Raw genomic sequence first — 15,755 nt, forward strand, 5'->3', positions numbered from 1 at the left:
TAGATCTAAAAAAGACCATAAGAGCTATAGTAATACCATCAAGTTAACATGGGAATCCATGCAAAGTGTTTAAAGGATCATAGGACAGAGATTCTGCTAAGATAAATTTATCTTGAACTTTGTATAATCAAGAAAAGATACTCAAGCAAGAGGACAGAGGGTGGGACACCTGGGTGGCTTAGTCAGTTAAGTGTCTGACTCTTGATTTTGGCTCGTTATGATTTCATGGTCATGGGATCGAGCCCTGCATCAGGCTCAGAGCTGAGTATGGAGTCTTCTCTCTCTCCCTCTCCTTCTGCCCCTCCCCTGCTTGCACACATCCAGGTATGCATGCATGCACTCTCTCTCTCTCAAAATAAATAAAAAAAATTTAAAAAAAGGACAGAGAGAGTTGAAGGCTTTAAAAGTGAAATATACTCCAAAACTAGGGGCAGTGGCAACTGGTAGTTTCATTATGACTAAAATGCTAATCAAGGATAACTCCAAGTCCATGGAATGAATTAGAAGTCATCATACATTATAAACTTATGTACTTCAAAAGGATAGATTTGTTTCATATAATACGTAAAGTGTGATATAATGGCAGAAATCTGGTAGAGGAATATCCTTAAAGACACAAGAAGAATGTGTCAATTTATTTGGCATTTTGTAAGGAGATGAGACACTGACATGACATACATGAGAATGGTTTTGTGGTTTCTAGAAAAGTATAATCTTTGGTGAGGGAAGTCTCTAGCACGATCTACATGATTAGGCTCTATAGACTAATTTTATTCTAAATGAATTTACTGGAGACTAGCTCTAATAAGCCATAATGCACAATAGGAGATACCTCTGGTACATTTAAAGAAGTCAGGTTTTTTATATTCCTTTTCTGATGAAAGTATCAGTAGTTAAATCAGAAGATTACTTTAAAGCTATCCTAAAGGGGAGCCTGGGTGGTTCAGTTGGTTACGTGTCCGACTTCAGCTCAGGTCACGATCTCACGGTCTGTGAGTTCGAGCCCTGCGTTGGGCTCTGTGCTGACAGCCAAGAGCCTGGAGCCTGCTTCAGATTCTGTGTCTTCGCCTCTCTCTGCCCCTCCCCTGCTCATGCTCTGTCTCTCTCTGTCTCAAAAATAAATAAAAACATTTTAAAAAATTAAAAAAATAAAGCTATCCTTAAAACAAAGGAAGCAAAATATTCCTGGTGAATCACCTATGAAAAGTGACAGAATTCAAATCTTTACCCAAACCAGATAGTGGGTATCCAAGCTAGATATTTCTACAATTACAACCTACAGTTTCCAGATATTTATCAACAGTTTCATAGTATTTCAAAAACACAATCTGTTTTAAATACATTTATGTTTCAATGATTTATCAATGGTTTCCTTCTACTATTTTCTCAAGTTAATGATCATATTCTTATGTAAAACATTAACAATGCAGACTCATTCATCTTAATAAAAATTTTCCTTTTTAAAAGTAGTAAACCGAACTTATAAGTTATTATGCAACATGAAGGATGTGTTTTGCTGATCACACTAAAAATTATGCCAACCATTTTAAGATTTTGAGTTCTGACAGCAGTTGTAAAAAAGAGATATTCCCAGTGGAATTACTTCCATCATCATGAAAATTGTGAACATTTTGCAGTCACAGTGTAAAGTGATAATAAAAGTTATGAAAATAACTCATTCCATCTGAATACTGTTTCACAGTTTCCAAGTTCTACCATATACATTCTCATTTTCGTAAAGACTTGTGCAGCAAGGTCAGACCTATGTAAAACCGCTGAGAAATTAACATCAATAACAAATCTAGAGAGGCAGAAAATAGAAGCACTGAGAGAAAATTCAAGTATTTAAAGTCAAAGAATTTGATACTTGCTATGCTATTCTATTACATTTCAGAGTCGTCTTGATATTTAAAAAATAAAAACAAATACATCACACAAAATAATTCTTGCAAACAGACCCATGAAAAGAACAACACAGATTATTTTGATGTTTTCATTTTGATACAATAAAATCCACAAAATTCCAAGCGTTAAAAAGGGAAATGGCATCAAACAAAGTAAACTGGTCAGCGTCAAAATTTTACTTACAATGAAAATGTTCCCTAGGTATGTAAGAAAATTTCTTTTACAATACTTAACTTTTAGAGGCAGAATGTAACCAAATAGTGGCCTGGGAATCAGAAACCTCCCTTTAAAATGGAATCTTGTGGTAGATTGGCCAGGTCAGGAAACGTTATCATTTGTTCTTTTAAGATTTATGAGTATCTACTGTATAAGCTACGTGAGTTACTAAAATCCCACAAATATATTATTGAGACCCACTTGCTACCTTCAAGAAACTCACAGAATGAAACAGAATGAAATTGAAATAATTTTTAATTTTTTTTTTCAACGTTTATTTATTTTTGGGAGAGAGAGAGACAGAGCATGAACGGGGGAGGGGCAGAGAGAGAGGGAGACACAGAATCGGAAACAGGCTCCAGGCTCTGAGCCATCAGCCCTGAGCCTGACGCGGGGCTCGAACCCACGGACCGCGAGATCGTGACCTGGCTGAAGTCAGATGCTTAACCGACTGCGCCACCCAGGCGCCCCGAAATTGAAATAAATTTAATATCACAAAAAATTTTAGTCACAATGTGACATAAAGGATAGACCAAACAATTTTATTTGATGTGGTATGTTCTTTGATTTTCCAGGGAATTTAATGTTTGAGTTGAGTCTCAGGGAATTCATAGGGGACTGCCAGCAGGTGTGAACATCTGGGAGGACACTGGTGGTAGAGGAAATGAAATGTACAAAGAATAAAAGTGCAAAGCACATTGCTGGACTCACAGAACGTCATTACCTTACCTTGGCTAACACAAGGTACACAAGAAAGAGAAGTATGACATAGGCTACAGAAGAGTCTATTGTCGCAGGGCCTTGACTGCCAGCCCACATGTGTGGGGTTTTTTTCTCTAGACAATGGAAAATCATAAAATGGGCTTTAAAGAGAAATAACACAATTAGATCTGTTCTATGGAAAGCTCACTCCAATGACAGCCAAGTAGGCAGACTGGAGGCTGAATGAAACAAAGGTATATTGTTTTGAAGTGTATTTTAGGTCATTACACCGGGAACAGGCACCTGTAGATTGCTGTGACAGCAGGGTGCTGAAATTCATGGATGGCCTTTTATCTCCTTGTCAACAAGCACTGTAACTTCAGCACACACTAGATCTTTTTCTGGATGGAAGTACCTCAAGTTTCATCTTCGTTCTTCCTTTCTTGGAACATGGTAAATGTATTAGTTTTTACTGTTGCCATAACAAGCAACTACAAGGTTAGTAGCTTTAATGAACAGCAATGTATTATCTAACAGTTCTGTAGGTCAGAAATCTGATGTGAGTTTCACTGGGTGTCAGGAGGCATTCTTTTTTGGAAGCTCAAGGGAAAACAGGTTTCTTTGTCTTTCCCAGGCTTTGGAAGTTTCCGTGTTTGTAGTCTCCTGGGGTCCCCTCCTCAATCTCAAAACCAGCAAAAATGGTCAAGTGCCTCTCATATCACTTCACTCTGATGTCCTCTTCTATATTTAAGGACCTTTGTGAATAAACGGGGGCAGCTCTGATAACCCAGGATAATCTCTGGGTTTAAGGTAAAATGACGAACAGATTTAATTCAATCTGCAACCTAATCTCCCTTTGTTACATGTATTGTAACATATTCATAGGTTGTGGGGATTAGGATAGGCGCATCTTTGGTTGTGGGGGGAGGGCATTATTCTGCCTATCCAGTAAAAATGTTATTAAGCAGCAAAATAAGCAAAAGGCCAACAGTTAGAAGGAAAAGACAAGGACATTCACTTAAAGGGCAATCAGCTTCAGAAAAATTCAGGCAATAACTATATTCTCTTTCATGAGGCAGGGGATGACATATTTAGGGCAGAATAATTCATGAGCCTAGTTTTTTAGTCAGCTCATGGTGAAAAGATACACTAAATTTACATTTTAAAGTGTGTGAATTCCAGTGTTTTTGGAAATGATGCTATCGGCCAACCATTTATAGAATGGACTACCACTGTATTTGCAACCTTCTAAGGCTTTATGTAGTAGTCTGAATGTTCAAGGGACTGGGTATTTGTTTAAAAGTTGCACAAAGCATAAGAGAGTCTTCTTCATAAAAGAACAATATGAACAACTGAAAAAAGGCTTTCTTTCCTTTTTAGACTAAAGTAGGGATGCCTTCCTTCTCTTTTCAAAATCATTTTATAGTACCTATCAGAGGGCCTATCATCTTTTTCAAAGACTCCCTGGGCAACCTTTGGTTATCTCACACATGCCAGCTCTTCCCCAGAGTGAAGTTGAAAGTCCTGAGGGCAGTGGGCTCTCAGAGAAGATCAGCTTCACAACTCTGTGTGGACATTTAAGAACACAATGGCCAGACTATATGTGCATTGCTAAGTCAGAGATTATTCGAGATCCAGCTTCCAGTTCTGAATCTTTAATCTGAATAAAACAAAACAGCTCTAGAAAACATCTAGGCTTTGATAACGGCAATCTATCCTAATGATGATGTTAAACTACCAATAAAATGAATATGTGTATTTAACATGCTTAGCAATATATATATGTATATATGTATACATATATATATATATATATATATATATATTATTTTCCTTTGTTCTATATTTGAACAAAGCATTTCCTAGTCATTTCTGAAAAAGGTATTTTAACTCCTTGAAGCCATACCTGTCTTTTTCACTATCGCCAGGACAACAGATTTAACTTAACAGAAGAAGTAGGTACTCAATAGTTGTTGAATTTATTGAATTTATCTACCACCAACTTTCAAAAGGGAATTAAGGATATTCGTAATAAAAATCACATGATAGGGGCACTAAAACAAAAAGACTAGTAAGAGAGGTAGAAGATGAAGATGATTATATAAAAACTTTGGCCAGATAATAACTACAAGTTAGCTCTAAAATGCCTGGCTGCCAAAAAAAATAGTAAATGATAATTTTAACGGTCTGACAAAACAAAATGTATAGGTTCATAATAAAGACAAACTTTTTCTGGTATAAAACTGTAAAGACTTCAACTTCCTGAATAAAACAGATATGGACTATATCTTTCTAATGTTTTCTAGCAATGCTGCAGATAGCTTCCAAATTCAGTTATCTACGAACTTTGTCTTATTCAACAATCTTGTGGGTTACTTTCATACTTGGTATAAAGACCAAGTTAAATGAGAGGATGAGAACTTATAGAGCATAGCTGACTGACTATAAGCCCTAAAAGATTCCCATTATCCAAGTTAAATTGTTTGTCTCTTTTAGTTCCTATTATCATAAATACATTTATTTGTATCATATGGTAAAGTACACTGACTACAGAATTTTAAATGTCATTCTAATAAAAGATGGTTTTTTAAGTGAAAAAATTATATTTTCCCACTGGGGTGGTGTTTATACAATCAAAAGCATGGATAACTATGAAAAAAACATCAATAGATTTAAGAAAAAAATGTTTCACCCAAATACGAAAATCTTAAAAATGATTTAAAAAATGACTAAGTTTTTTGGGGACCTTGATGGGTAGTTCGGTTGAGTGTCCAGCTCTTGATTTCAGCTCAGGTCATGATCTCATGGTTTGTGAGATTGAGCCCTGTGCTGGGCTCAGTGCTGACAGTGCAGAGCCTGCTTGAGATTCTCTCTTTCTCTCTCTCTCTGCCCCTCCCTGGCTCATGCTCTCTCCCCGCCTCTCTCAAAACAAAATTAAAAAAAAAAATGATTAAGATGTTTAAACCAATTTTATGTATTTTAAACAGTAAAAAAAAATTTGCTTTCTGCGTTATTAGGTGCAAGCTGTAATGCAAAATATATAAGTTAGAAAGGCAGAAATTAGGATTTCATGTATATCATGCATATATTTTGAGGTAACACACTACTTATACTAGGTTTAAATAAAAAAATAATCCAAATATAGTAATCCTCAGAAAGCATCATTATTAATCATATTTATTATTTTACAAAACAATTTTCATAATTTAAATGATTTCATTAGTGTTTGGCGAAGAACAAATGAATGTGTCAAAGGAAATTAAAAGAGATTCTACAGACCTTCAGTGTTCCCAGTGTGACCTCCTCTCCGCCTCAGAGACCAGTCCCTTTAACCTGGCTTCAAACCTCTGGAAACCTCAAGAGAGATGTCCTCATGTCTCACCCACCCAACTCAGCCAGATCACTGACCTTGCTCTAAGCTAAGCAACACTAAGAACAATGATAGAAGCTTTCTAATTTGACTTGCAATTCACCAACTTGCCAGATTAACCTGTTAAATCTTTCCATAAAACATATGCCCACAGGAAAATGAACATTTGGGACTTCATACAGGCTTGCATCTCCCATCTGTTGAACTGTATGTATATTAAATCAGGTGTTTCTCCCCTGTCCCCATCCTGTTTATGCTCATCATTATAGTTAGGTAATCAAATAATACAAAAAGCAATAGAACATAAGATGATAAAAAAAAAAGGCTGCATAAAAGACAAAATTATATGCTTTGGAAAGGGTGAATAAAGGTGACTCATTAAAACAAAACAAAACAAAACAAAAACCCAAAAACTGTATGGGCCACACAACTGTGAACAATTGGGGATAAAATGTTAAAGTCTGGAAGATTTTGCCCTTTGGTTTCTTCTCAAGTATCTTTCTGTTCTTGTTCTATTTGAAAGAAACTAAAGCTGGAATTCACAGATGATAATATTGAGTGTGATTTATGCAAGAAAAACAATGTGGAAGTTCAAGCAGTGGATATAAATAATTACTGTACAACTAAAAATAAAATACTGAAGATATATATGCATCATTTCTTTGATTAAGAAATGATACAATCCTTGAAGCTTGTATCTGATGTCAGCACTGGATTGTAGAACTTGTTGCTGATCTTGACCTTGTATCCAAGTTCACTGTTCCCTTGGTATATGTTTAATACCCTGTACATCTCTTTTTTTTTTTAATTTTTTTTCAATGTTTTTTATTTATTTTTGGGACAGAGAGAGACAGAGCATGAACGGGGGAGGGGCAGAGAGAGAGGGAGACACAGAATCGGAAACAGGCTCCAGGCTCTGAGCCATCAGCCCAGAGCCTGACGCGGGGCTCGAACTCACGGACCGCGAGATCGTGACCTGGCTGAAGTCGGACGCTTAACCGACTGCGCCACCCAGGCGCCCCAAATACCCTGTACATCTCTTTGATTCAAACCCTTAGTACGCGCGGCTCGGTCACTTCGTGGCTGAGGTTGAGAACATGTTGGTGGAAGAGAAATCCATTGGTTTGAGAATCTTCGAGACCATGATATTCTCGATCTGTGCAGGGTATTAATGTCTAAGAGCTGCCTATTCCAGGATTTCTCTAGAGGCTGGCAAGAGTCCTGAACCAGTTGTCATTTCTGTCTTGCCGGTCTGACAGGGTTGGGAAGGTCCGAGCCTTGGGACCTTTCTTTGATTAACTGTCCTTCTCAGTTAGCCAATCAAGTGCCGACCCTAATCACATCAGGGCTTTCACCTTGTTCCATCATGTCTCACATACCTGCTCATTTTAGCATCATGCAAGAGTCCAAGACTTTCAGGTCACCTGTTTCCACCTGGTCATTTACTTCCCCACTAACCTGTACATTCACTCATTTACTCAATCTTCCTCTCATCCCCTCTCCCTGTGCCCTGTGAACTAGGGGGATCACTTTTTATAGCTTGTTTTGTCTCACTCCTATATACTGGAGGAGGCCTGAGGAGCTGAAGAGGATAAGGGGAAAGAAGTGAGCTCAACTATCCTCTAACCTTCCTTCTTTAATGCCACCTACTTTGCTGGTCACTCCTCATTCAATGGTGACTCCCGCGCCTGCCTGACAGTTTTCTTCTCCACTTCAACTCTGTGTTGTGATTCTTCGTGAGAATAGCCTTGACAAGGACCATCCAGATATTGAGTTTCCTAACAGCTCCACTTCTGAAATCCTTCAAGTATCCTAGTCTCTGACCAGCACTCCTCACCCTCACGGCTCACTTGAATTTTTCCACTTTCATGGAAGAATTTCATGTATATACATTGAACCGTATATACACTTTCCTCTTTTTAGTTATCCATCATCGCCCATTTCTGCCCTTTTCCCATAACTGTACATACTGCCTCCATCCGTTTCGATTTCCCAATCCCCAGCGCTTCTCAGGTACCGATGTGCTACAGAATCACCAGATGGACCTGTAAAAACAGACTGCTGGGCCCCACTCTGAGTTTCGGATTCAGCAGGTCTAGGACTGAGAAGCTGCATTTTCACTGAGATCCCAGGCAATGTTGACACTGCCTTGAAAATATACTTTCCCAAATCATTATTACAGTCATGTTCTTTTCACCATTCTCAAATTCTCTGGCTTGACCCCCCTTTGTCATATTCATGCCATAAATGCCAACCCTGCCCACTTATACCCAGTTACTCTTCCACTCTGCATTTACACCTAGCAGCCGAAAGACAAACACACAAATTGCACTCACCTGGAAACCCCTAAGACACACAGGCAACAGCTCTGCAGGAGACAACCATAGCACCTCCTTTCCTTCTACTGTCCCAATCTATCCAGCCTCAGATGAAATCTTGCCTAATATTCACTGAGAAACTGTGAGCAATCAGGGAGCTACTCCCTTATTTCGCCACCGTCAAATCTACCAACCTACCTGATCAATTCTACAATAATTTGTTATTAATCTTCTGCTTTTCCTCAGCAATTTGTCAGCACTTCTCTTACAATGCAAACGTTCCTTCTGCTATGAGACTTACTTAAATGCACATTTTATTTCCTCTATTAGACTAAAAACTCCCCAAAGAACAGTTTGCATGTGATTTACACCTCTGCAACTGCCAAAGCAGGCTTATGGCTATTTCCTTTGAGACACTGATTAAGTGCTTATTTAAACGAGTGAATGGATGGAGTGGCCTTTTATTGCCTTTTTTTTTTGCTTTATTTTAAGATTTATATTGAGATATAATTCATAAAAATCACAATCTTTTAAAAGTATATAGTTCAGTGGCTTTTACTATATCTACAACTAAATTTTAATCTCTTAAATAATTATAATAATTCATGCTCATAATAAAGTATTTTAAAAATCCAGAGGGTTTAAAGAAATAAAAAAAAAGTCCTTGGGGTAAGGTGAGGGGAAGGTTAGAAGATTGCGCCTTGAATGGTTTACTTTCAACATATTCCACCCCAGCATGCTTTCCTGATTCAGCTACAATCCTTCCTACCTTACTGGCCAGTACTGAGTTCCTATGTACCCTCATGGCTAGGGAAGAGAATATTAAAAATGGACTGTATGTGATTTATGAGCTTTTTCAACTCAAACATTGATACAAACTAGTCTTTCCATCACTTCTTATCTCCAAATTGTGCTCATCTAACACCTCATTAAAGTAACAAGAGGAGAGAAGGTAATGGTCTACTTAACATTCCTCTCAGGAGGCTTAAGAGTCTGAATGAGAAAAAGGGCAGGCCATAGCATTTACTTTATGAAAAACACTGCTCTTGGCACTACCAAAAAGGAACAAAACAGTACTTTAACTTTCTTTTTTTTAACATTTATTCATTTTTGAGGGACACAGAGAGAGAGAGAGCACAAGCAGGGGTGGGGCAGAGAGAGGAGAAGACACAGAATCTGAAGCAGGCCCCAGGTTCTGGGCTGTCAGCACAGAGTCCAACACGGGGCTTGAACCACAAACCGCGAGATCATGACCTGAGCTGAAGTCGGACGCTTAACTGACTGAGCCACCCATGTGCCCCAAAACAGTACTTTATCTTAAGCTGCAATGGATTCCAAGGTTTGTAAGTAAAAGTTTGCAAGAAGTTTTAATCTATATAAAAGCAACATTTTAGAGCATGGCCACACAAAACTGTGATTATGCAAAGATCTGTAGTTTTATGCACATTATTTATAACTCTGAATCTCTGTGGAATAAAGACTGGGAAAACAGACCAAGAGCATATAAGATGAAGTGAAAAGCAAGATGCAAAATTATTTAGAGGCTAGAAAGTCAACTATTGAAAAATTATAGAAAATTAAGACAAATGAATACACCAAAATGTTAACATATACTATTATCAGGGGGTGAGATTTTAGGTGCCTTTTCTTCCTTATATGTTTCCAATTTTCTATAATTAGCATTTGTGACTTAAAAGTTTTGTTTAGGGGGGCACCTGGGTGGCGCAGTCGGTTAAGCGTCTGACTTCAGCCAGGTCACGATCTCGTGGTCCGTGAGTTCGAGCCCCGCGTCAGGCTCAGGGCTGATGGCTCAGAGCCTGAAGCCTGTTTCGGATTCTGTGTCTCCCTCTCTCTCTGCCCCCCCCCCCCCCCCCCGTTCATGCTCTGTCTCTCTCTGTCCCAAAAATAAATAAACGTTGAAAAAAAAATTAAAAAAAAAAAGTTTTGTTTAGGGGCACCTGGGTGGCTCAGTCAGTTAAGCGTCCAACTTCGACTTGGGTCATGATCTCACAGTCTGTGGGTTCAAGCCCCACGGCGGGCTCTGTGCTGACAGCTCAGAGCCTGGAGCCTGCTTTGGATTTCTGTGTCTTCCTCTCTCTCTGCCCCTCCTCTGCTCACACTCTGTCTCTTTCTCTCTCTCTCTCAAAAATAAATAAACACTAAGAGAAAAAAATAATAAAAGTTTTGTTTAAAGTGTTAAATTCTAGTACACTGAATATGTCATATATTGTATTCAGGCACCATAAACCTCCAGTTCTGTGAGCTAAATTCAATACTATTAAGTAAAATAAACATGAAATAATAATCACGAGCAACTAATATATCTGTGTTTTTCTTTAGAAAAAGATGGTTTTTTTTGGTGCCAAACTTAGTATTTTCTTAAATGAAATAATCCATGCCTTTTACTTCTTGGTGCTCAAAACACTACAACTAATAGACTGATTGCTAATAAATACCTGGTTTACTTTCTCAATTCAAAAAATATTTAGGGGTACCTGGGTACCTCAGTGGGTTAAGTGTCCGACTCTTGATTTTAGTTTAGGTCATGATTTCACAGTTTATGAGTTCGAGTTGTGAGTTCTAGCCCCATATGGGGCTCTGTACTGACAGTAGGAAGCCTGTTTGGGATTCTCTGTCTCCCGCTCTCTCTGTCCCCCTCCCCCTGCTCACTCACTCTCTCTCAAAATAAATAAACTTAAAACTATATATTTAGACACGATAATAGTAATATGTATTTTAATGGAAAAATTAGTATATACTGGCCAAATATCTCAATTATATGCAATTAAAATACATTCATTTGGGGCCTATGTGCCAGATGCAGTAGGAGATAAAAAGACAAATAATATCTGGGACTGTCTAGGGAGGGTGGGGTGTCTACCTGCACTGAAGGAGACCACCATCCACAAAAAAATTACACCTCAATGAGCCAAGTTCTATGAGACTAGTAAGAGTAAAGTGTTACTGGAACATCAAGACAGTGATTAACTCCACTTAACAGTCTCAACAGTATATCAGTGATTCCAACTGACTATATCACTACTGCTCATATTCCAGAATTGAAAAAAAATACAAAGGTGCAAGCACTTTAGGCTGGTAGTTACACAGGGTTTAGTCAGGGAGAGTATTTAAAACCAGCCCAAGGATCAGGCACAAAAAGAATTGGAAAGGACTTGAGGGACTGTAAGTTAACATCAGGATGACAAATACCTGCTCGGTTCACTGACTAGAAAAACTGTAGTGGCAGAGACGGAGGTTATGGCCAGGAAGGAAACTCTAGATTTCGATTTCATAGGAGATGGCAATGATTTGTGACTATATTCAGGGTCTGCCTTTGATGCAGGGGATCCATGATAGTGGAAAAGGAGCTCCATCCACTGGCACACATGAGGACAAGAGAGCACAGCGAAGGGAAGGATGCCATAAAGGTCAACAGAATCGCTCAGGTTTCACACAGACTGATCATACTTGAATTTCCCAAATATGCTCATTCTCTGACTCTCTAAAATGATGATTTCATCTCCTGAAGCAAAGAGGGGGCTTGCAGAACAAGAATAAGCAGGGAAATAGAATGCTACCCTGGGCAAGGTGCCAAAGTAACCCACTTGATTGCATCATCTAGAGATAAGAAGTATAAAGATAATTCTTTTTGCCCTGTCTCCCGTGATAGATGAAGAAATTGTATGGCATTACTTAACTGTTGTAGATATCAAAACCAATACTAATGAGTTTAGATTATTATAACTAACTTACTATGAAATGGTAGATTAATATGGATGGGTATTACATTACCACCAAAGCACCCAGAAAAGAATTCTCTCTGGTCTGAGTAAGGAGGAATTCTTTTGCTTCTCTGAGGCAACTGATTAGTTTTTTTCTTAGGGACGCTGTGACTCATGTATCATGACATGTCTGCCTTTTTTCACTGGCTGCAAAAACTTTAGGAGCAACAGGATTCTCAAACTTTAGTATGACTAAGAATCATTCGGAGACTAACAAATGCAATACTCCCACGTATCCATGCCCTCTGCTCGCCCCTACCCACTCAGCCCCATCCAGCCACCCCTAGCCAGGGCTCTGAGTCAGTTCAAGAGATACTAATGTAAGGGGTGCTGTGACCACTTTCAAAAAGGCTTTGTGACCTAGTTCATATAGACACTACTAGATTCAAGTTCCTTGTGCCTGAGTCATCTTATCTTTTCCTACTTTGTTCTGTTTCTTGTATCACTAACTTAAAAAAAAAAGTTTTTTCAAGTTTGAGAGAGAAAGAGAGCACAGTGTGTGTGTGGGGAGGGCAGGAGGAGGGGAGGGGGTGGAGAGAGAGAGAGAGAGAGAGAGAGAGAGAGAGAATATATCCCAAGCTGGTTCCAAACTGTCAGTGCAGAGCCCGATGTGGGGCTTGAATCCACAAACTGTGAGATCATGACCCGAGCAGATGTCAAGAGTTGAACGCTAAACTGACTGAGCCACCCAGGTGCCCCCATTAAATCACTAACCTTAAAGTATATTGTATCTATTTCCTCTCTATATGTTTAATTAAGCCCTCAAACTGTTTCTGGAGAAGGAAGGGTTGAAGTGAATAAAGACTTTCGAAAGAGTATGAATACATCTTATTTTTCCTTTTCCAAATGTCTGGGAAAGAAAGCTGATCAATTTTTTAACGGTAGAGGAACAAGTTGAGCTGTTAACAGCCTTGAGCAAAAAAGACTGCAAAGAGAAGCCTGCCACACCAATGTATTATTAATAGTAAATTAGGCTGCTGACTTGATGCAGGCACATGGACAGCACCATATCCTTTGATGTTCAAACGGAAACCCTTAAAACCTACCCTTGGTTCATTTCAAGCGCATGCATGCAACACTAGGACATACTTGCTCAATTTTCAGTGTAACTGCAGGACCTTTCACACATGACAAAAAAAGAAATTCTATGTGTACACGTGATGTATGACTTCAAGAAGGAAAGCAATTACCAATGAGTCCACATACATTTGTTGAGGGAGTACTACATGAAAGACATTCATGTTAATTCTCAGCTACTACACAGAAGCATTGAATTATCTTGCTAATTGTGAAAAACCAGGAGAATTAGGAAATAGTTTGAGTTAAATGTTTTTGTTTGAATTGGCTGCATTGTCTTAATTCTCTATTGTCCTTTATGTGTATAGAATTATATTCCTAAAATACCCCTTTCACTTTTTGTTTCTTATGATGAAAACCAAAGGCTGCTTTATAAGAAAATACAGGATAGAAAAACAAGGGTAATGGCTAAAATTTATTGAGCGTGTGAAACTCAATTTGAGAGTTGGAACTGACGGCAGAACTCTGTACTGATGGAAGAGGAATGCAGAAATACCATCTGTAGAGTAATTACTATATGCTAAGAGGTGTCCATATACACTTTGCTCATATTAATCATTACAAACACCTTATGAAAATGAAAACTTGATAAAAGTTAATGCTAAGCATTTTTAGAGTATAATTAGCTCAGCATAAAAGCTCTACATTTCATTCTCACACATACTCAGGATCCCAAATAAACCGTTACAGAAATCCCTACATGGTTATTCCGTCTGCATACAGGGCAAAACATCAATCCTTACTCAACACTTACCATTTCACATTTCTTCCCCTACATAAAATACATAAAAAAGTATTTTCATTCTCTATAGCTAAAGTCCTTTGTCTAGTATAGCACTTTTGCAGCTAAGTAACTTGTCACTAAGAGTGAAATTCACAAAATATAAAAATCATAAAATTGCATTTAGTTAGGAAGAAACCTCCAGAGGTGGCCTGACAGAAGGGCAGTCGGCCTGTTAAAAAAGAACTCTCAGAAGTGTGGTGTCCCTTAAGGGGGATACAGAGCACTAACCTGACTCATAGGCTCAAAGCCAACTAAACTCTCCTCTCTACAGAGAGCTCTAGAATCGATTAAAATAAACTTAAAGAGCAGACTTACAGGGGAATATAAATAACAAAAAGAGCATCTTTACAAATTGTTGTAGGGCTTCCTGGGTGTAATGTGAAACTGCGCTCCATATGTAGAGAGCAGGAGAGTCAACAGACAGAGGCAGACCATTCCAAATTGGTAGGTGGCTGTTTTAGTGAATATGGGAACTTACGGGGCCTGTCTTGGGTGGCTGCCAGATGACTGGTTTTCCACACGTGCCCACCACAATCTTGAAAACTTATACAGAGGCCTAACTGGGTTCAGTCATGTACCCAGTCCAGACAGCCTCAATACCACATTTCTATCTCAAGAGTGTATCCTTGGGGCAGCTTCTGAGAGTGGGAAAGGCAAGCAGAATGCACATTCTAAGCACCGGGGAGCGGGTGCCAGTGTCCAGCACCTCCAGGTGCCAGTGTCCAGCTTCTGGGTCCAAGGACCCTCACATCTTGATGACCTCCTCCCACAGAAGGTGGGGGTGCTGGTCTGGCATACCCCACCCCTTCTCCATCTCATGCCTGACCGTGCTGCCTCCCCCAGGCAACATGTATAGTGCTCAGGGACTGGTCAAATTCCTAAAGCTGCAGCCACATCAACATCTAGGGATCAGGCCATAAATGAAGAGGAAGAACTCCCCATATAAGTTCCTATTAAATATCTGTCTTTATGGCCTTAAAATTCTGCTGCTCCTGTGGTCCTGGTCATGGAATGGGCACCTAATGGAAATACCTTTCTGTAGTGAGCCCACTCATTTGTCTGACAAAGAAATCAATCCAACTCTTGAGTGTGTGGGCTGCCCTTCTCTAGCTCATCATGATTGCCATGCTGGGCATTACAACTCCTGTAAGGGGACTGAAAAGCCCTAAAATAGTACATTATGGAAGAACAAGCTCAGACTAATATTCTTAATTCATCTAATATTACCAATATTGATCCTGAGGCCTGGCCTGTGGCACACACTATCAACAACATGAGGCTTGGGTATTCTTTTTCAGTCAAACTGCTGACTAGAACGATCCTAAAAATACCACTAGTGGAGTTATGGATGGCTACACTCTGACTTGGGATGGGTTTATGTGGCTTATCCTGGGTTATGGACATTTGAGCACCTGGGCAACCCTATGAGGGGAATGGAAAAACCACTCTAAACAGAACCAACCCAGTTATACCAGGAATATATGATGGATATCACTGCAGCTATGTAGTCATTCTGTCCTATTTTCTCATTAGAGAAATTTCAGTGTTTCAATGACACTGACCCATCTTGTCACCCAGGTATTTACTGGATGGCCCCAAAT

The 15,755-nt window shown here is 39.0% G+C and overlaps 1 protein-coding gene across 2 annotated transcripts in view; it reads right to left on the minus strand.

Annotated features, from left to right (window-relative positions):
- The window catches only part of SLC2A13 (solute carrier family 2 member 13), a 427,568-nt gene that overhangs the window by 174,524 nt on the left and 237,289 nt on the right, over nt 1-15,755 (minus strand). The gene's annotated exons all lie outside the window — the stretch shown is intronic.

This window comes from Prionailurus viverrinus, chromosome B4 (assembly GCF_022837055.1).
Source record: "Prionailurus viverrinus isolate Anna chromosome B4, UM_Priviv_1.0, whole genome shotgun sequence".
NCBI lineage: Eukaryota > Metazoa > Chordata > Mammalia > Carnivora > Felidae > Prionailurus > Prionailurus viverrinus.